Source organism: Alnus glutinosa, chromosome 12 (genome assembly GCF_958979055.1).
Source record: "Alnus glutinosa chromosome 12, dhAlnGlut1.1, whole genome shotgun sequence".
NCBI classification, from domain to species: Eukaryota; Viridiplantae; Streptophyta; class Magnoliopsida; order Fagales; family Betulaceae; genus Alnus; species Alnus glutinosa.
In genome coordinates this window covers 18,803,651-18,825,096 of record NC_084897.1, presented here as the reverse complement: position 1 = coordinate 18,825,096, position 21,446 = coordinate 18,803,651, and the positions used below count along the sequence as shown (strand labels likewise).

Sequence of the window (21,446 nt, the reverse complement as noted above, 5' to 3'; positions counted from 1 at the left end):
AAATCCAAAGCTCAAGACAAAGAGCCAAATTTCGTTTTTCCCTTTTCTTTAATATTGCTTATTAAAAGAGTAAAAAACAAAATAATAATAATAATAATAATAATAATGGATTAAAACAAGAGAATAACTTCAGGCAGGATTTGGTGTAAAACCCAAAAGTAGTTGACACATTAGTTTTAAAAAAAAAAAACAATGTAAATGAAAACACAGGATCTATTCACAAAACAAACCTATCGAAAAAAAACAATGGCTAGTTGGGTCGAGTTCTTCTGGCAATGGAGTGTTCAAACTCAGTTACTTAGAGGTGGGTTTTGGATTTCTTGATCTGGGTCTTCCATAAATTTGATTCATTTAGAGGTTATGTTTAGGGGATGAATATACATGTAAATTTTTATTTTTTTTCCTGTTTAGGGGAATAGTTGGTTGTGGATTTTTTTTTCTTCCTGAAATCGATTGCTAACTGATTACACAAAGCCTTGATGATGACTGCCATTTGAAGACCTTGAAGCCTGTAACAGTACAGTTAGTTTGGGTTAGTGGGCTGGATGGGCTTTGTTCTAATAGTTAGTAGTGAAGCTCATTCTAGGATTAGTAGTTGAATTGTTAGGCCAATTTCAATTGTAAGAGTTTTACTTGGTTAGTTTAGGAGTTATGTGTATATAAAGTCCAAAAGTTTGATTATAGAGATATCTGATTGATAAAGAGTCTACTTTTGTAAATGAAGATTGAGCACTTCGAATTGCTCTATAAAACCGGATACCTCGAATTGTCCATTTCAATACAAATTCCATTCACCTTTATTCAACTTTCCATTCACAATCAATCCATTTTCCTTCGTAAGTCCTATACAAAGCCGCTCTCTAGAAAGTCCCCAAATCTCAAGAGTAATAGCAACTCCAAATACTAAGCCACTCCTGGATCCCATTTTAGGAATGTACGTATATGCCATAAAATATTTAATTTTTGTATGAAGAATTGAACATTCTCTCTCTAGCCTGTTGTTATGGTGTTTCTTGAACTCTATCCTTCTTTACCGAAGCCCCAGCATCAATGTGCTATATATGCAGAGTTAGGCTAATTGCAATTCTTGAGGAGGTTTCATTGCTGTGTCTTGTGGCTGACCCGGCCAGTAGCATTCATGGGGTGATCAGGTGGAACGTAGAAGGTTTTTTTTTTTTTTTTTTTTTTTGGGTGGAATGAGTAATTTTGGTTGGCCGATAAGGTGTTTTCATTACTATTGTATTTGATGCTTTTAGCTGACTTATCAAAGTTTTATTATAGGCCATAAAAACCCTTGTTATATAGCTCATCTGAATAGAAGGGGCTCTCTTAAAACAAATGGGGATATCTTCACTTAAGGATATTGAACTATCGGTCTATTTGATTTAAGGGTACTGAACTTCAAAATGTCTTAAACTAGGGTATCCAATTTTCAAAACGTCTCAGTTACAGCCTTACAGGTACTTCGTTAGGCTTTGCCATTAAAACCTACCAAAAATTCCAAAATACCCTTTTGTTTATTTTTTTAAAAAAAATTTATAAAATTTTCAAAGATTTAGACATAAATATTTTTGTAAATTCCGTTAAATTTTGACCAACACCTAAATCCTAGCAAATTTTTTTTTTCTTTAAAAAAAATGGTATTTTGAAAATTTTGGCAGGATTTAATAGCAAATCCTAATAGAGTACCTGTAATTGAGACGTTTGCAAAATTTGATATTCTAGTTTGAAATGTTTTGAAATTCAGTACTCTTAAGTCAAATAGACCGATAGTTCAGTACTATTAAGTGAAGTTATCCCAGACAAATGAGAAGATAGAAAGATGTTCAAAGTTTTTTATTTTTTATTTTTATTATTATCTTATGCAATGCTTAGGGTGCAATTCTATTTTTTTTACCAGGATCCTCTTTAGTTGAGAGGAACTAGAGAGGAGCCGATCCTTTATGCACATGGGTATTTTTGTAATTTCAATCGGCTCCTCTCCAGTTGATTTCTTGATGCATTTTTTTTTACCATTCGTTTCAAAAAGAACTGTGCAGATCATTATAACAAAATAAAAGGCATAAGCATAGCTAAAGAGAAAAATAAAATAAAAATAAAAAATAAGAAGAATGGGGGCACCGTTGTGATTGGTTTCCGGCCACCAACAACTAAGGGCAGAATCAAGAATTTTAGTAGGTGACAAAACTGAAAAATAAAAATAAAAAAATGGGCAGAGAGAAATATGATATAGTAATAGCATCATGTGGATAATATGAAATATTGCATTGTTCGTATAATATGACGGGGCGTGGGGTGTTACACGGACAACGTTGTTGCGGGTAGGAGGTGCTTTGACCAATGAGACTAGTTAAGTTATAATTGGAACTCTTTAGAATTATTTATAAAATTCAGTCTTACTGAGTAGGAAATTAATATAAGACTTAACACTCATGAGTATCTTTATAATTCACCCACTCAATATAAATAATTAATCTTCTCAACGTGAGACTAACTCCTCAATCTTTTCAATTGAATAATTCCCGCCAACCCTCACAAATATTATAAAACAATCTAAATTTATCATTCAATCCCAAAAATCAGTAGGCATGTTTCAATCTCAAACACAACCACATTGTCATATTAGTTAAGATTTGATTATCATTTTAATTAATTACACCCCTTACATGTAAATATTCCAACAAAATAATATTACCTTAAAACAAATCCTAACGAGAAATACAACCCATGACTTGATCTACATTTATCCTTCATGCGTGGGAATATTGTAACTATTGTTGCAACCTGTGTCTTGATTTGCTCCTTGTGTGAACTGTGAGGGTGGATAAGGTGCATTGAGACACACATGTGACAATACTAATGGTTGGCTAGGACAAATTTAGGCAAGTTGACTTTACTTATAAGCCAATCAGGGGACTAGGATCATTTCCAGTTGAAACCAACAGGAGAGGAGCAGGTTCTTTATAACATGAGGGTAGAATTACAATTTCACTTTTTATTTGGACAATTCTACCCTCCTGTTATAAGGAACCGGCTTCTCTCCAGTTGCTAGAAGATGATCTGTCCCCAATCAAGTAGGTTGAGTTTAATGAGTAGCAAGATGAATTGGATGGATGCTGATTAATTGAATCCTAATGCATTAGGCCTAATACAAAGTTGCCTTGGCTCAATGGAGTTTTGCAAGGGGGAGTATTTTCTCTATGGACTTGGACAAAGAATCACTTGTTCTTACCTCAAAGTTACCAAATTTTCTTTTATATATATATATTCACCCGATTGGGCATGGACAAAAGAGGCCTATTAAAGTTAAACACTTGGGCCTGATACTTCGGCCAACCCCCGGACTAAGAAGCAGAGAAGGGCGCATAGTAGAGGATCACCCCTCCAGCAAGATCAAACCCAGTTGAAGTAGGACGTCCCACTTTGTGGTCTTCAAGCTAGATCAAACATAGTTGAAGTGGACCGATATAACAAGCATAGGAGACGATGCCTTATTTATTGGAAAGAATAACTCCTTATTCATCTCATGTCAAAATCTTTTCACTAGTTGGAGAAATAATTGTATTTGCTTTTCGGATGCCTACAATGAAAGCCACATAATTAAATAGAATTGTAGGTGGTTATGATAATATTACGTACAACTTGGAAAATAGAAAAAATTTGGGGTAATTACCTTTTCTCCCCATCAACTACCAGCCATTGTCAACATGCCCCCATGAACTGACACATCGACCAAAAGAGAGCATCCAACTACCAACTTTACACACTTTGCCCCCTTCCGTCAAGGAATTCCGTTAACTTGGAAGGAATATTTCATTTTTGGGCGTTAATTTTGGCTTAAAGACCAAAATGCCCTCCAACAATAATTAATAAAAAAAATATTAAAATTAATATGTTTAAAAAAGTTGAGGGCATTTATGTCTTTTTACGAATTAAACTGACGGAATGGGACAAAGTGTGTAAAGTTGGTAGTTGGATGCTCTCTTTTGGTCGATGTGTCAGTTCATGGGGGCATGTTGACAATGGCTGGTAGTTGATGGGGGAAAAAGGTAATTACCCCAAAAAATTTAGTCAATTCCAAGACATGTAATAAGTGATTCTTTGTTGGTATCTCCTACACCAATTTGGGTTATTCCTAACGCAGTTCCTTAAGGAAATAGAAAAGTATTTCCTAAGATCAACAAGGATGCTTAAGTTGTAGAAATGATGGAAAACACTATCCCTTTGCATTTTGGTTTAGCTCTTTGCGTTCAATTGTGATTTTTGAGCTTTAGAATATCTAATACGACAGCTAATGTAGTATTATGATGAACATGCATGTAAGCTTATCCATGAGAATTTCACCAAATTTGATGAAAATTTGGGCTAGTTGAAGGGTTTAATCTTCTCTCTCTCTTTTTATTATATATATATATATATATATATATATATATATATATATATATATATTCTTGTTTATTATGCTTGGAGAGTTGGGGTATTACAGTTTTGTGTAGTATGATCGTTTAATATCATCATATATATTAGATATTAAAGCAATTAACTACAAGTCTAAAGTCTTTAATAGAAAAAAGAAAAAAGAAAAAATGATGAATATGTAGTAAACAAGACATAAATGAAACACATGTATTAATACACACAGCTAAACAAAAAGGATGACGCACATATATGGGTGTACAATTGGTTGCCAGGGCCGGCTGGGGCCTTGGCGAATTAGGCGGCCGCCTAAGGCCCCCAATGAAAAATATTAATAATTTTTTTTTTAAAGGCTTTAATTGTCATCAATACACTTTAATAAGGCTCCAAAATATGGTAAAAATAAAATTAATAAGGCCCAAAAATCTGGTAAAAATAAAATTAATAAGGGCTCAATTACGAAATATAAATGAAGATGAAAAGTCTCATTAAAAAAATAGAAAAAAGACATAATTAAGGAGATTCTTCGGTCTGTCCCAACTCCCAAGTTCCAACATTCAATTTGGCATGCACATCTATTAGCTAGAGTCATGAATGGAATGCCTTGTCCACCAAAGAAAAATATAGAATGAAAATAAAAAATTAAATGCTAAGAGTGAAAGAAGATGGAAAGTCTCATTAAAAAAGAAGACTTAATTAAGTCCACTGTACGTCCAACGTTCCTTTTTTTTTTTTTTCTTCTTTTTTCTTTTTTTAAAAAAAGTTACATCCAACGTTCCGGTTAAAGTCCAATGTTGTTCCAAAAAAACAAAAACAAAATTAGGGTAAATGTATCATAAATTTCTGAGTCGACGCGCGATTTGAAATTGGTCTCTTACTTTTAAATTTTAAACATTAACTCTCTCACCTTTTCATGTTTTTAAATTGGGTCATTCCTTACATTTTCCGTCCAATCTTGCTAACTCCGTGAGTCTGAGTCACCTGATGTCCACGTAAGCGTCCACAACTCCTCCCAAAAATGATGCCGTTTCATTTTTAGCTTTACAACTCAGCCCCAAATTGTCTGTGTTGGAATCTGCCGACACTTAAATTGGAACTTCAACAACATTTTTTGAACGTTGGTGAAGGATGATGCGAAAAGCAACAAAGCTGGAAGAAGGAGTCAGAGTAGGTGAAAAGGAAGATTTCTCCATCGGGAAGGCAAATAAGGTTGAGTATTGGTAAGTTGTGTTAATGGGTAGTTGTAGTTAGGGTTTATTGCTGAAAGTCCCCCGATCTGACTGTTTAGGGTTCTTCAATGTCGTCTGTGAGAGATGATGTGGGTGTTGATGCACCTACGTGCAAATGCAGCCTTCGATCTCCAATGAGGACTTCGTAGACGACAACAAATCCTGTGAGGCATTTCTTTGGGTGTGCCATATACGACCAATCAAAGGTGAACTAACCGTAACCCAACTGTTTGATGATATTCTTCAAAGAGTAAAACCTATGTGATTGTGTGTATTACCCCTTTTTGTAATTTTTTTTTTTTCCTTTTAGAAAGCAGGGCAATGTCGGTTTTTTCATTGGTTTGATAAAAAGACATGTCCCCGTGGAAAGGAATTACTTCATCCATTGCGTAGTGAATTGGTGCTCTTGAACGAAGAGGATGTACAACTTAGAGCATGGAAGAGGCAGTTTACTCTTCTGTTAGTGTCTTTGTCAGTTGTATTTATTGTTTTGGTGGGTTTATAGTTGATGGGGATAAGGAGTAAGGCCATGCAGTGACATGCATTGACAATGTATGCAATGGTAGTGTGTTTGTTAGGATTTGCATCGGCTATAGTATTTTGTATGTTTGATGGAGTGAATCAACCACTCCCATTTTGGTGAATTGTGAACATTGTATAATACGTTAATCCAATTATGTTGTTGTATTTGTCAGTTGCATTTATTGCTTTGTGATTGCTTTAGTGGGAATGTGACGGTATTTTGGGTTGGTGGACAGAATCTCTATTGTATATTTTGGTTCAATGAATATCAATGTCACAATTATTTGGGATGAACATAATTCTCCTGAAATGCATTTGCATTTGCAATAGGTAATACAAACAACTTGCTTATTCAAATACAATACAATATTCACTTACAAAATATTGTCTCAAATCTGTACAAAACTTCCAACATAATACCAAAATATTGTTTCAAATCTGAATACATCTGGTAGTTTATCCAAAATACCAACATTCATTTTAGTAAAACAGGTCCTTAGATCATTAACAAAATACATATCTTGCCCATCAAACCAACAAAATAAGTGTTTAGACCATTAACAAAATATATGTCATCCAACATACCAACATACCAACATGTTTAGGTAGAATAAACCATCTACATATATTGTCCAACAAACCAACAAAATAACACAACATATTGTTTAACTCCTCATTTTTCAGCTCATCCTCCTTCTATTACGGGTCTGCATAGTTTGGGATGACGCAGCGGATTGAGGTTGAGATGACCCACATGGTTGAGATGATGCATCTTTATTTTGGGGTAACTACAACATAGAAATGAGTAAGAACTTTGTTAACACTAAATTTGGTAATAGAAGAATGTGGGGGTATTATACTTACATTTGAAGAAGTTCCAGTAGTCATCTTCCTCTTTGGGTTCCATCTCTTTCTATTAGGGTTTAAAGGTAGATTGCAACCCTTGTAATTGTGACCTTGACCCCCACAGTTCCCACACGTGACCACATACCCACTACCACTTATCTTGTATGGGTTTGTGGGCTCATTTGGTGCCCTTTTCCTCGCTTTTTTAGGACGTCCAGGTTGAACTCTAACAATTGGGAGAATGATTACATCACAACTATCAGCAAGTGGCCACTCTTTAGGACCTGGCATAGCATGTATTTGTGGGTTGTATGCTTGCATATACTTCGCCATCATGTAATAACTGTCTAAATATTGCTCAGGCTTATGTTTGTGCATGTAAATGGCAGCACAAGCATGTGCACAAGGGATACAGTTGATCTACCATCTCCCATATGTGCATGTATGTTCATCCAACTTAACTATTCTATGTCCATCATACATGTGGTCCACCTCGAACTCCAACTCATTTTGCCACCTACATATACAGTTCATTACTTCATCCATTGATCTTTTCAATTTTTTCTGAATCTTAAGACAGATTTTGTGCGTAGCGAATCAAATTCCATCTCTCTTCTACTGGAATCTTGTCATCAATTGCCACCGAATCATTTCCAGCATGGTCAAGAACGACTTGTCCATAGATTCGTTGATCCATGCATTGAATGTTTCTGCAAGATTATTCAAAAGAATGTCACTCTTGGACTAGGTAGAAAATGCATGTCTAGACCAAGATGCAGGGTTGACATCATCAAGGTACTTATAGGCAAGAGCATACATACTTTCAATCACCTTCATGTGATGCTTAAAAACCGTTGCACTTGATGCCCATGCAGCTGCCCACAATTCATCATTGAATGCTTTTCCCTTGAATCCCTTTCCCTTGAAGTTTGCATGCAGGTGACGCACACAAAATCGGTGCTCAGCATATGGCAACAAATGTTCTACCGCATTGCCAAAACCCTGCAAATATGCAAACAAAAATATATCAATAAAGCTAACAAAATAAAAAAAGAATAAAATAAAAAAGCAATAAACATGTAAACATGATTCATTTTAACTTTCTTTTGTCGGTTAGACATATTAGTCTAGCCGCGACCTTCACCATTACCATCATAAATATCATCGATAAGAATACTTATAAACCATTCCTAAGAAGCCCTGGTCTCAGCTTGCGCTACCGCGTACGCAATGGGGAACATATCATCATTCCCATCCTTCCCAATGGCACACAACAACTGACCCCCATATTCCCCTGAGATGGCAAGCATCCAAACTCAAGATTGGTCTACAACCATATTTGAAACCCTTCTTGCATGCATCTAAGCATACATTCATCCGCTAGAAGCAGGGTCCATCCATTTTCATGTATGCACTACTACAAGGATTTGACCTTAGAATAGCCTCACAGTAATCCCTTACACGACGGTATTGCTCCGTATAAGAACCAAAGATTTTTTTCAATGCAATTTTTTTGGCTCTCCAATATCGCCCTAAGGGAACATCAATGTTGTGGTCACTTTTAACCCTTTGTTGTAATGCATAAGGAGTCCATGTGGGATCATCCTTGAAATCAGGCGTGTACTTGGCGACAAGAAACTCCACATCAACCCTTTGTTCTCATATTGGCTCCCGCATTGATGGTTTGGTAAATGTTTAAATTTGTATTGCTTCTTTCTTCGCATCTAAAGATGCATGAATCCTCCAAATACAATCTTGCTCCTTGCAAACTGCAGTCACCCTCCCCCTATCATTGTGCTTAAATTTGAAATCAAACCCATGTTGCACAACATACAATTTTAGTTCCTTTTTAAAGACGCTAGTATCAGTAAATAGGTCTCCCTTGTCTAACACGATTGGTCTTCACATGTCATGTCTCTCATTGAACTCGCGATACTCTCTTTTTTTTTTTCTTTTTTTTTTCTTTTTCCGGGCCTGTCCCCTCATCACTGGACCCATCCAAACTCTTCATTTGGAATTTTTGCATGATGCTTAGAATCTACAAACTTCCTCCTCCAAGCATCCATGTAATCATCTTTAATTGGTTCTTTAACTGCGAACAAATCCTCATCGTCATCAGTTATCTCGAAATCACTCAACTGTAGTTTTTCTTCGACTATTACGTCTGCCAAACCACTATCTTGACCCCTTCTCTCAATGGTAGCCTGCCTTTTATTTCTTTTCCTAGTGCCAAGACTATCAGCTTTGGCAGCCCCATTTTTTTCCCCCACAGCTTTAGGTTTTCTCATAGAAGCCTTCTTTTTTGAATGTCAGGCAGCCTTCTTTTTTGAAGTTTTTGATGCAGTCTGTTCCACTTGAACATCTACATAAATATAATCCCTCTCATGGCCAACATTTCCATCAACTTCTGGGAAGGACTCAGCATTTTCGGCAACCCCCTCAACATTTTCAGCATCCCCCTTAGCATTGCCAACATTTGCATACTCATTCACATGGCCATTTTGAACGTCACCATCTAGCTCATTAGGATGTGGTCCAGCTGGTGGCAAGAGTAGTACTTCCCCAACGATGTCTAGCACATCAACCCTATGTTCAACATATATGTGAACACCTTCCAATCCGTATATTTCAACAATATTCAGAAAATCTACTACATGTTCATCATTTGTCAATGGCTTTCCTAATTCATCCATGTCACTGTCATCAATCTTATATTAGTATCTCAGGTCATTCACATACCCAAGGTCCCTAACAAGATCCTCAATTTCCCACACCGAAAGGAAATCAATATCATACTTTTTAATGAAATCTGTCGTACCCCCAACATACGTAAGCCTAGGATTGTGTTGCACTACTCCACCGTGGTGAATAGTTATATCGACCAGTGGCGGGACTAGGATTTGTTATGTGGGGGGACGAACTTACATGGATGTAGTTACGGTAATGACAAATGGTAGAACTTTCTTATCAAACTTGTGTTAAAATATTAGCTAAATGATTAAATTTATTATTTTTTATAGCTTTAAACTTTTAGAATAATTGATAATTTAACGTGAACTTTCTCTAATCCTTGAAAATTGATGGTATTTCTTTTTTATCACCTTTAAGTTTTTAAGACAAATGGTAATTTGATCAACTTGATTCCCCTATCTTTGAAAAAATAATGGTATTTTTTGTAAATGAGCTATGTATAATTTCATCCTAATCCAATTAATACATGTTAGATTAAAAATAAAACAAGGTAATAAGTGTGCAAATTAATAAGCATGAAATGATAGTGAGTTTGTGCATTACTTGTTAAAAAAATCACGGAAATCAGGTTCAAAATTATGAAGTTAAAGAACATTTTTTGTTTTTTTGTTTTTTTTCTTTCTTTTATGAAACTAAGTCTATATATATATATATATATATATATATATATATATATATATATATATATATATATATTGAGTTTCCCTAGGTTTTGCGTATACCCTATAACCTATGAGTAACCTTATGAGGTATGGGAATAGAAGAATAGAGGAGAAGGTAGGAGAAAAGATGTGGCAGGAGAAGAAATAAAAAATAAAAAATAACAGACTCTTAGGTGGTAGGCCTACAAAGTGTTGAGAGAGAAGACGAAAGACAGAACAATTGACTCCAAAAGAAAAGAAAAAACAAGTTAAAGGGAACAAATATTAAATATTGGAGGTACGATCCTCATTGAAACCCCTTAATAACAGGGGTTTAAAAAACTTTTGGGGGGACAAATGAACATGGGTCCGACCTTGATATCGACCATATCTGCAGATGGGGTTCTGGATGAATAAGAGTTTGAGTTCTATCAATTGTTGACAATTATAACAACGGGCAAAAAAAGATTTTGATTAGGCAGGGTTTATAGGATAAGTTTGCATGCAATGTTAACTATACGTTGCATATGTTCAAAAGTTACTAACATGAAAACAAAAAACTTAAGGACCATAAACCCCACCACTCTGTCAAAGATGTGTGATAACACGCGCATCAAGTGGGAAAAATCACAAAAAATCGAAAAACTCAGGGACCACAAATGTTGAAAATCGAACCTGACCCCTGAAGACAAACACTTTTGAGTAATTTATTGTTCCCACCATCTCACTTTCAAGCAATCCCAACATCCACATCTGGCCCACCTGACCTAGAAATTGAGCATCCAACAACTGACAAATATCCACATCGAAATACAGACAGCCCTACAATAAAAAAGTATATAAAGTTGTTGCACAACATCATTTCATAACCCAACATCACTTTGGACAAATGAATCCAAAACCCTAAATTGGGAAAAATTTCAACATAAAAACCGAGAAAGAAAGATTAAGAAAATACCTTCAACCCAAGGATAACGAAGTCTGAGATGGTACAAAAACCGGATCGGAACGAACCAGAACGATTTCCACAGTAGCGCAACCCACGACGGAGACGACGAACACATAGACCTATTTTTGAGTTAATGGACGATATGGGCGGATATGGCCTTGTGTTTTCCAGAGTATTCTATATTTCGTCCTTGATTTTGTTGAATTTTTTTTTTAGTGCCGGCAGATTCCAACAACACAGACGATTTAGGGCTGAGTTGTAAAGCCAAAAATGAAACGACGTCGTTTTTGGGAGGAGTTGTGGATGCTTACGTGGACAGCAGGTGACTCAGCCTCAAGGAGTTGGCAAGATTGGACGGAAAATGTAAGGAAAGATCCAATTCAAAAACGCGAAAAAGTGAGGGAGTTAATTTTTAAAATTAAAAAGTGAGAGACCAATTTCAAATCGCGTGTCGACTCAGGGATTTATTATACATTTACCCAGAAAATTAAGTCTAACGTTCGAGTCTTCAACTTCAAGAATAAATAAATAAATGCTAAAAAGTAAGAAGATGGAAAGTCTCTAATTAAGTTTCTATTTCAAATGAGTTTCCTTTTATTTATTTATTTTTTTTTTTTATTTCAAGTTTCCTATTCAAGTCATCTTATTCGAATTTGAATTTCTGTTTTCTTCTCTATTTTCATTCTTTCCCTATAACTTACTATTCAACTCCCTAAAATCATTCCATATCTACTCAGTGCTAAAAAAAAAAGAAAAAGGGTTAGTTACCAAAAAAATCAATCAATCAATTGCATTAATTCTTTTATTTGATTTTAAGAAATATTCTTACATTAATTTGTCTTTCTTTGTGCATGTTAAAAGTGTTAGATAATCCTACCATAAAGATTAAAAAGAATTCAATCTTTGACAAATCAGGTTTTATTGTTCTATTTTTTAATTTATTTTATTATAGTCATAATATATATAATTTTTTTTTTATACATAAATCGTGTTTATTTAATTTGTAATTACTTTTAGTTATATATGCCTACTAGAAAATATGTTTCTGGATATGAAAAACTAAAAAAAAAAAAAAAAAAAAAGGGTAGAAAAATTAATTGAATCTCAAAAAGGATCTTTAAATAAATTTGTTATTAGCAAAATATAAATGATAATTTAGTTGAAAAGCACATAAATGAAAAAGAAATTCATGAATATAAAAACTTAATAAATAATTTTGCATTCCAAAAAGCAAGAAAAATGTATTTTAAATAAAAATATAATTTTAAATTAAAGGCCTCACTTAAACTTCTCGCCTAAGGCCTCCAAATATTTTGGGCCGGCCTTGCCAGTTGCGGTAGCAGTTATCGCTACCGCAACCGAAGTCTCCGGTTATTCTTTTTTTAACAACCGCAACTGCAACCAGACTACCGGTTGCAGTTTTTACCAACCACCGGTTATCTAGTTATTTTAAACTGGTTATTAACCGGATAACCGGTTTTCTTTTATTGTTGAATTTGTCAATTTTTTTTTTTAAAAAAAAAAAACCCAATATTTGGCTGGGTAACGTAAGTAAAAATTTGTAGATAAATGTTAACATATAATTTATCTGTATAAGGGCTCTTCTTTTTCTTGATATTTGCAATTGGCAGTGCACTTTTAGACTAATAGATATTTGATTAATGAGATTGGAGGACCCGGTTGGGTGCATAGATTTGATTTTGTGCAAACAGCGGATTGTTGGAAGTAGACAATTCTGTATTTATGTTTTAATTGATGCACTTTTATCTTCTCTGTTACTGAATGAATTAGGGTAAAAATTTCTTATCTTTGGTTCGGGAATCGTGATGCTTTATTTAATCTCGAGGAATATTTATTGGAGATTGGTTCGAAATGCTTGATTGGATTTGATTCATTTCCTTATTTTCACTCAACGAGTCTTATCGACCAACATGGTAACATCTGGATCGTTTCAACACAGACTGTCACTACAAAGAAGCATGCATCTTCGTTACGGTTATTGTCCAGCACCTATTATCACTCCAAATAATTATATACAATAATGAAAACCGGTTGCGGTTACCCGGTTATTAACCGGTAACCGCAACAGGGTATCCGATCATCCGATTTTTCTGATTAGCGGTTAATCTCGGTTATTAGTGGTTACCGGTTAATAACTACACTGCTTGTACAGTACTCCTAACGCACATACTTCACATCTCCTTTCTTCTATAACCATAGGAGTGGGTCACATTAAATCCTAGTTCTTCCATCTTGAATAGCACATGCGGCGGTGGTGGTGCAGCGCCTGTCATGACCGCTACCTTGCCTGGAAGTGGCCTCTGCTCACTAACTGTTGCATTTACTATCATGTTTAGAACTGTTGGTGCACCACTCAAGTGGGTCACCTTGTGCCTAGATATATTATCAAAGATTCCTCCGGCAGTGACATTCCTTTGGCACACATTCGTGCCACCCTGAGCAGAACCACCCCAAGGGAGGCACCACCCGTTGCAGTGAAACATAGGGACGCACCATAAATATACAGGCATTGAGCTCATCTCGTTGAGAAGTACCGTTGCAAGTGAATTGAGATATGCACCTCTGTGGTTAAAGATAACACCTTTGGGGCTTGATATGTAGTGCCTGAAGTGTAATTCAACGAGATTGGATCCCATTCATCATTTGGCCTTCTGATCTCGAAATCAATTCTTCCTTTTCCCAAAAGGCACTCATATTCTAGGTTATTGGATGTTGAAATGGTGTTGCATATTTTAGGAGAAAGTTGATCAGACTCTGGAATTAAGATCAGAAGGGGCAGCTAGCTTGATGCTTGTCTGGGATAGAATATCAATGGCTCCCTGAGCAATATGAAGAAATTGGTACGTAGTCCACAAAAATGATTTTGGTCTCTGAATGTTTAAGTAACGTTGACACCATTGCTGAATCATGACGTGTATTTAGTGTACAAAGAACTGCACCGGCCATTGGAACACCAAAATGTACCTCATACATTGCTGGAGTATTCGGGTCCAGTGCAGCAATTAACCTGCTCAAATGAGCTAGTGAAAGTTCATTGGAAACACAAATGAAGATTGTGTATATATATATATATGTTGAGATGTTCACTTCTTTCACTTTCGACCAACCAATTTCAACCACTCTTTTTAACTATTCCTGAGAATGAAGACAAGCAAATCTCTTCCTAATCCCCAAAGGACATCAACAAATTGAAGGTATTAACAGATTATTACACAAATGAAAAGCTTAAGATTGTCACATATTTTTAGCTAATGGAATTAATGTTCATAGGGTTGGAAACTGACTCAGCAGATATGAAATATGAAAGAAAAAGTAAACCCCACTAAACCACATTGGCAGATAGCATATTGCCACATCTGCAAAGCATAAAGTGGAGTTTCTCTGAGGAAAAAAGGAGCACTTTAGCCACATACATCGTAGGAACAGCACCCACCGTCCGACCCAGATACGACAACGTTAACAATGACATCAAGAGTGTGTCATTATTTTATTTTATTTTTTCAAAAACTCGTGATTTTATTAAACACCATTTCTAAATATTGCGTTTTGATTAGAAATCGTTATTTTTTTTCGCATCACAGTTTTGAGACGGCTTAATCAAATGGAAAGGCATTTACTGCAAAAATCAATTATAAGCCTGAGATCGAAAGCAAGAAAGATTGAACAAAATTCCAAGACTTTACCACATCTCCGCGAGAAATTCCGAGTTGGGCGAGAGCATAAGCGAGTCTGGTGCACCGTTCACGCGTCTCTTTGGGATTTGATTCTTGTACTACACCATCACAACAACTGCACAACAACCTCTCACATGAGGGTGGACCCCAGTGTGTGGGACCCACCCTCATGTGAGGGGTTGTTGTGCAGTTGTTGTATTGGTGTTGTAAATCTAATATTTTTCTAACATTAAAGCTCAACTGGTGCTGACACGTGGAGTGAGAGGACACCTGGCAGCTTTAACGTGGACATGCGTCACACGCATTGACGTAATAAAATGCTGCATTTTGCTTTGAAGAGCATTCATAATGGCTTATCTAAATTTTTAGACAAAATAGTTAATCAAAACCCATTTTGTTAATTTTTAGTTAACCACTTTTCAACACCTTCATCCATCAGCTTATCTAAACTTCTTCTCTCTATATATATATTTATTTTAATTAAAAACACATCTTCACCAAAAACACCAACTGGAACCAGAACCAGAACCATCCCACAGAGCCGCCGAACTGGACCCACCACACCGGAACCCAGAGTATGCCAACAGCCTAGGACCACCGAACAGATCTCTTTGTCTCTCTCTCTCTGGAACAGATCTCTCTGTTGCTCAGTTTTGTGCCGAAGTTTGATTCCCTCATATTTGATAATATTGGGTAGTTTTTGGACGGCTTTGATGTTTGTGGGCTTGAGGACGGTGAGCGTAGTGAGCTTCGGTTGGCCAAAAATAAGTGAATTTTGGCCATGTTGTTGATAGGAAAAGGAAAAAAAAAAGGGGGGGGGGGGGGGGGGGGGGGGGGGGGGGGGGCTTGTAGTTTGATGAGCTTTTTTATAATTATCACTATTTTTTTTTTTTAATGTGTAACACCGTCCACAAGGTTGTCTTTATATTAGTCTTGTTTGGCAAAGGCACGTACAGAACAAAGTAATAAGTTGTTAATTTTGAAATTAGTAAAAAGTGATGATATGATATAAATTAAAAGAATTTATATAGAAAAGAGAAAAAATTTTGTATTGTTAGTGAATTTTTTTTATTTGAATAGTAATAAAAAATTATTAATGTGATATAAAAAGTGAAAAAAAATAAAAATGTTTTTACGTTGATTGTTATTAAAAAATATGAAAAACTTAAAATTAAAAATAAATAAAGAAAGAAAAAAAGAAAAAAGCAATAGTATATAAACAACAAAAGACACTATTCTGTTCCATTCATGTTCTTGCCTAACATCACCATTATTACAACTTCTGCGACATGGTTGATTGATTGGCTTTTGATGTTGGAATAATTGTACTAACATGAGACTGTTTGTTTGTTTGTGATATTTGAAAAGAATAATGACAAATATTTGTTACATGAAAAGGATCTAAATAGTTTGAATAAACTCCATTTATCTTATTACAAATCGGTATAACCATAAGCACTGATTTTGCATATCTTTTCCTCAATGCTGTTCGATTATCTACCTATGCACTCAGCCTGATGATTTGCTGTTGGTTTATCCATAAATTTGAAGCATTAGTCCATTCATTGTGGGATTTCAATGGCAATTTGTCTTTCGTATATTTGTTTATCATTTGGCATTTTGTACCAGCGGGGGCCTCTTTAGTTGAAGTACAAAATATTACACTCCTATTGGACTTTTATTTTCTTAGACTGATGTGTCAATGTCCGTTAGCCATTAGATTAATCATTGTTAAAAGAAATAAATAATATAAAAATTATTAAGAGTTGATTGATACTGCTACATCAACCTATTAGGATGGATGGAGTTTTCCTCCAAACTAGGAAATTCCTCCAACCCAGAACATAAAAATGACATGTGTCCCTAAAAAAAAAAGATAATCAAATGAAAAAAATAAACACAAAAGATTTTACGTGATTCGATCTATGACCTATGTCCACAAAATAAAGCCCTAAGAGCTACATTTTTCTCTTATGCTCTGTTGTTTCGATGTAAAATGGTTTCAATTGTAAAATGGTTTCAGGGAAGTCATTTTTTAGAAAAATATTTTTCACCGAAAGCATTTTTCAGTGTTTGACGCACGTACGGAAAATCGTAAATATTTTTTATATTTTCATTCAATTATATTAACTTATAAAAATCAATTTTTATTCACAACATATAAATATTTATGTAAAATAATATAAAAATCACCAGTGACAAGATTCTGTCACTGACCAACAGGATTTCAGCCATTTTTATCGAATTCCGACTACTATTGTCAGAATCCGGGATAAAGGCTGGAATCCGAAAATGTCATGTCGCCGTCGCCGGATTTCGACGAGCCAGATTCGTGGGAATCTGGCCTAATACGGCTGAATCCAGGCCGGAATATGGCCTAATACGGCTAGACTCCGGCTGTATGGCAGGAATCTGGCCAAATCCGGCCTGCTTGGCCAGATTCCGTTTTGATCCCACCGGAGACTCCGGTGTTGGAATCTGGCTATGGTTGCTGGATTCCAACGATGATCGACTGGAGCGTAAAGGTTGCTACGTCTGCCGTCTGCGAAAAATGATTTTCGCTTTTAAAAAACGTAAATCATTTTCTGAATATATATATATATATATATATATATATATATATATATATATATATATATATATATTTTGACTTGTCCACGCAAGAGGGGGGAGGGGGATTCGAACTAATGACCTTCACTTTATGAGGCGTGGTCCCCAGTCAATTTAGCTACCTCTTGGGGATAGCTTCCATTATTAACCTCACTCATTTATATCACATATAACTCCCAATTGCATTATAAATTCTAAGTAACTCTCATATGTAGAATAAATCATATTTAACTCATATAACGCCCATAATATTCTAACAGCCTTTCAGCATATGAGAAATATATACTTTTTTAATAGCATATGAGATGTACATATTTTTTTTAATAAAATTTCTTTCAACTTTGTCTCTACTATTAAAGAACATGTCATTTTTATAAATTAAGTTTGAAGAAGTTTCTCCAACCCATTTTTGAAGGAATTTTTTTTTTTTTTTTTTTTTTTTCTTTCATTCATATGTGTGTGTGTATATAATATATATATATATATATATGAGTAAGCGGAGGCCGAGGTGGATAATATTTCACTATCCACTCGCATAGGAGCAAATAACATATATGGTATCGGCTCGCCCGAGATTAAGCATTAAAAATCTGCTCGTAACCCATAACCGAGATCAAGGGCAAATAAAAAGTACAAACTAATTTTTAACTGCTCACTTAAACACCCTTAATCCTATCAGATGCTCCATCAATTTATTAATGAACACCCTTAAACCTACCTAAAGCTTTCTTAAATAGATAAAGAAAGAAAAAAGAAAAAGAAAGAAGCGTATAATTGGGTCTTCTACTCCGTTTGTTTCGGTATAAAATGATTTCAGCATTTTTCGGTGTTTGGTAGGGGCAAAAATAATAGTCAATCGGAAAATGATTTATGTTTGACAAAAAATGCTTTGTAAATTTCGGAAAATAGTTTACGCTTTTTAAAAGCGTAAATCATTTTCCGAAGACGCCAGACGCATTCGACCCTTTTTAAACGACACAATCGACCTTCACATTAAAGCAGTCGACCATCACCGAAATCTTGCCAGTACCGAAATCCGACAACCTCATGTCAATGTCGTCGGAATCCGGCCATCTTCGCCGGAATTTGGTCGGCCCAGAGTCCAGAGACCAAACTGATCGTATTCCGGCCACCTGGCCAGAATCTGGCCAGAAAAGGTCGGATCTGGCCAGAATATCCCGGCCAAAACGGTTGGCTCCCTGTCGACTAGCCAGAATGGCCGGATTCCAGTGGTTCTGGCAGTTTCCGGGCAGTATGCCGGAGTCCAGCCATTCTGGGCCGGATTCCGGCAGTTTTGGCCGGAATCCGGTATTTTTGCCAGAATCCGGCCAACCAAGATGCTGACGAGACTGTCTGGATTTTAGCCTTTATCTTAGATTTTGGTTATAGTAGCCAGAATCTGATAAAAGTGGTCGGAATCATGTCGGTTAGTGACAGAATCTCGTCTCCGATAATTTTTATATTATTTTATATTAATATTTATATGATTTGAATAAAAATTGATTTTTATAAGTTAATATGATTGAATAAAAATATAAAAAATATTTGTGATTTTCTGTACCACCAAACACCGAAAAATGTTTTCGGCGAAAAATATTTTTCAGAAAAATGACTTCCATGAAACCATTTTACGACAAAAATCATTTTACATTAAAATAAATGGAGCATTAGTTACATTATTAAAGTAATATTTGCCGAGGATGGGCCTGGTAGTTGGGCCATAGATAATTGAGGTCTAAAGTCTAAAAAAGCCTTTGGAAAATGATGATGGAGTGGTTGACAACTTGACATCCATCCCGTTTTACTTCTGAATTTATTTAAATCTCCCCAAATTATACAAAAATTAAGGAATTTGCTTCATTAGATTAGGGAGTACGTTTTGGGTTTGACCACTCAAGTTTTGGGCAAATCATCAAGTCAAACTTATTTAACAAGTTTGAATATAATATATAATATTGGACCCAATTATGTCTGTCGGGTGGGTTCAGCTCCCTTCCATTTCTTTCCATTTTGATTTGGACGTAAGATTTGTGTTAAAAAATTAATATTTATAAGGGATATCATTAATATTTGAGATTCTACATATGTAATTGTTTTTTAAATCAGATCCTTCTGATTTAAGAGTGTGTGGGGGGGGATATGTCCCTCATTGCTCACGATGTAGCCTTTGGGCATTCAGATATTAAATAGCACATGCTATTTGTTAAAAATAAATAAATAAATACTTGCCATTAATGTTCAATTGAGTAGCACTATAAAGCCAATCACTCTTAATTGGAAGCTTTGATTAAAAAATAATTAAGAAAAATCTAAATCGAAAAAAACGTTGTGTTTTTTAAATGAGAAATATTCTTTTTACATCTCTACGTGTGAGTCTTGCAAATCAAATAATTATTTTTAAAAATAGATGTACGGAAAATATATATTTATCGTGTCTCTTTTTTAATATATTTCTATGTGAGGATTTTCAACTCAAACTTAAATCTCTTGCAGTCATTTATACCACATGGTGTATATCATTATAGTAAAAAAATGGAGTGAACGTTTTAATTTGGTGGGGAGAAAGAGAAACTGCTATTTGTCATGAAAATGTGGGATTAGATCATCTCAAAGTAAGCCGAATTTGAGAGAATTCGGATAGGTAATTATGAAAAACTACTTATGGGACTCACCTAAACGGATAAGTGGTTGGACAACCTAATTTTTATTTGGTGAGGTAGGTTCGAAAATGGTCTCTACAATCATCTTCTCGAATTTTTTTAAATTTGAGTAGATAATTTGAGATGATTATAATTCAAAAATGGGTTAAATATATTTTAGCCCCCCAAACTACCACCCTTTCTCCGGATGGCCCCCCAAACTACCAATGCTTAGATTCTGACCCTCTAAACTACCATTTTCTAATTTTTTTGACCTCATCCGTCTATTTATGCCGTCAATTCTAACAGAAATTGGCCAAAAACCCGAAAATGCTCATCCCTTAACCGTGGGAATTTCAAAGTATAGGATGGGTATTTTCGGATTTCTATTTAGAATTGACGGCATAAATGGACGGATGGAGCCAAAAAAACAAAAAGTTGTAGTTTGAGGGGCCAGAATCTAAGCACTGATAGTTTGAGGGGCTAAAATATATTTATCCCTTAAAAAATGTAAGATCATAAAGGCCAAAAAAAAAAAAAAAAAAGGAAAAAAACAAAAAAAATTGAATTGGGCTTATGCAGGGCCCAACAAGTTGACTCCCAAAAATTGGGCTAAGTTGGGCAGTAACGCACCCCAACCGACCACGGACAAGTACACGTGAACCCCACGTCTAATCTCCCACAAAGTAAGAATTAACAAATCTCCGCTCTCGTAATCTTTGCTGTCCTTTACATGACAACAGCTCTTTCTCCACACGCCACCGAGCGCGTGGATCACACTGTTCAACCTCAAAAGGCAGATTCCTTCGTCCTGAACCGTGCTTTTTTGCGATGGGATGGTTGAGCAGTAGTGGACCCATTTAAAACAAGATATCTCTGTCTCAATTCCACTGGTGCGTGTACCTCACGCTCCCCGATATGTCCTCCTTAACTTTTAAGGTTTCCAGCACCATGGAATAAAATGTGAAGCAAAAATAAAGCCAAAAGCTTTGGCCTCAACATTTTGGGGAACCCCTCTTTAGAATCAAATCCACCACCCTTTCAATTACTTAAGAAATAAAAAATAAAAAATAAAAATCTACCCTTTCAATACCAGCTCACACAGATTAAATTGTAGACAGAAGAATCCATAGATTTGGAGAGGAAAT

General features: G+C 35.4%; 1 pseudogene; it reads right to left on the bottom strand.

Moving 5' to 3' along the window:
- Nucleotides 1-13,546: 13,546 nt before the first annotated feature.
- Nucleotides 13,547-15,341, bottom strand: LOC133852615 (butanoate--CoA ligase AAE1-like; annotated as a pseudogene).
- Between the last annotated feature and the right edge of the window lie 6,105 nt (nucleotides 15,342-21,446).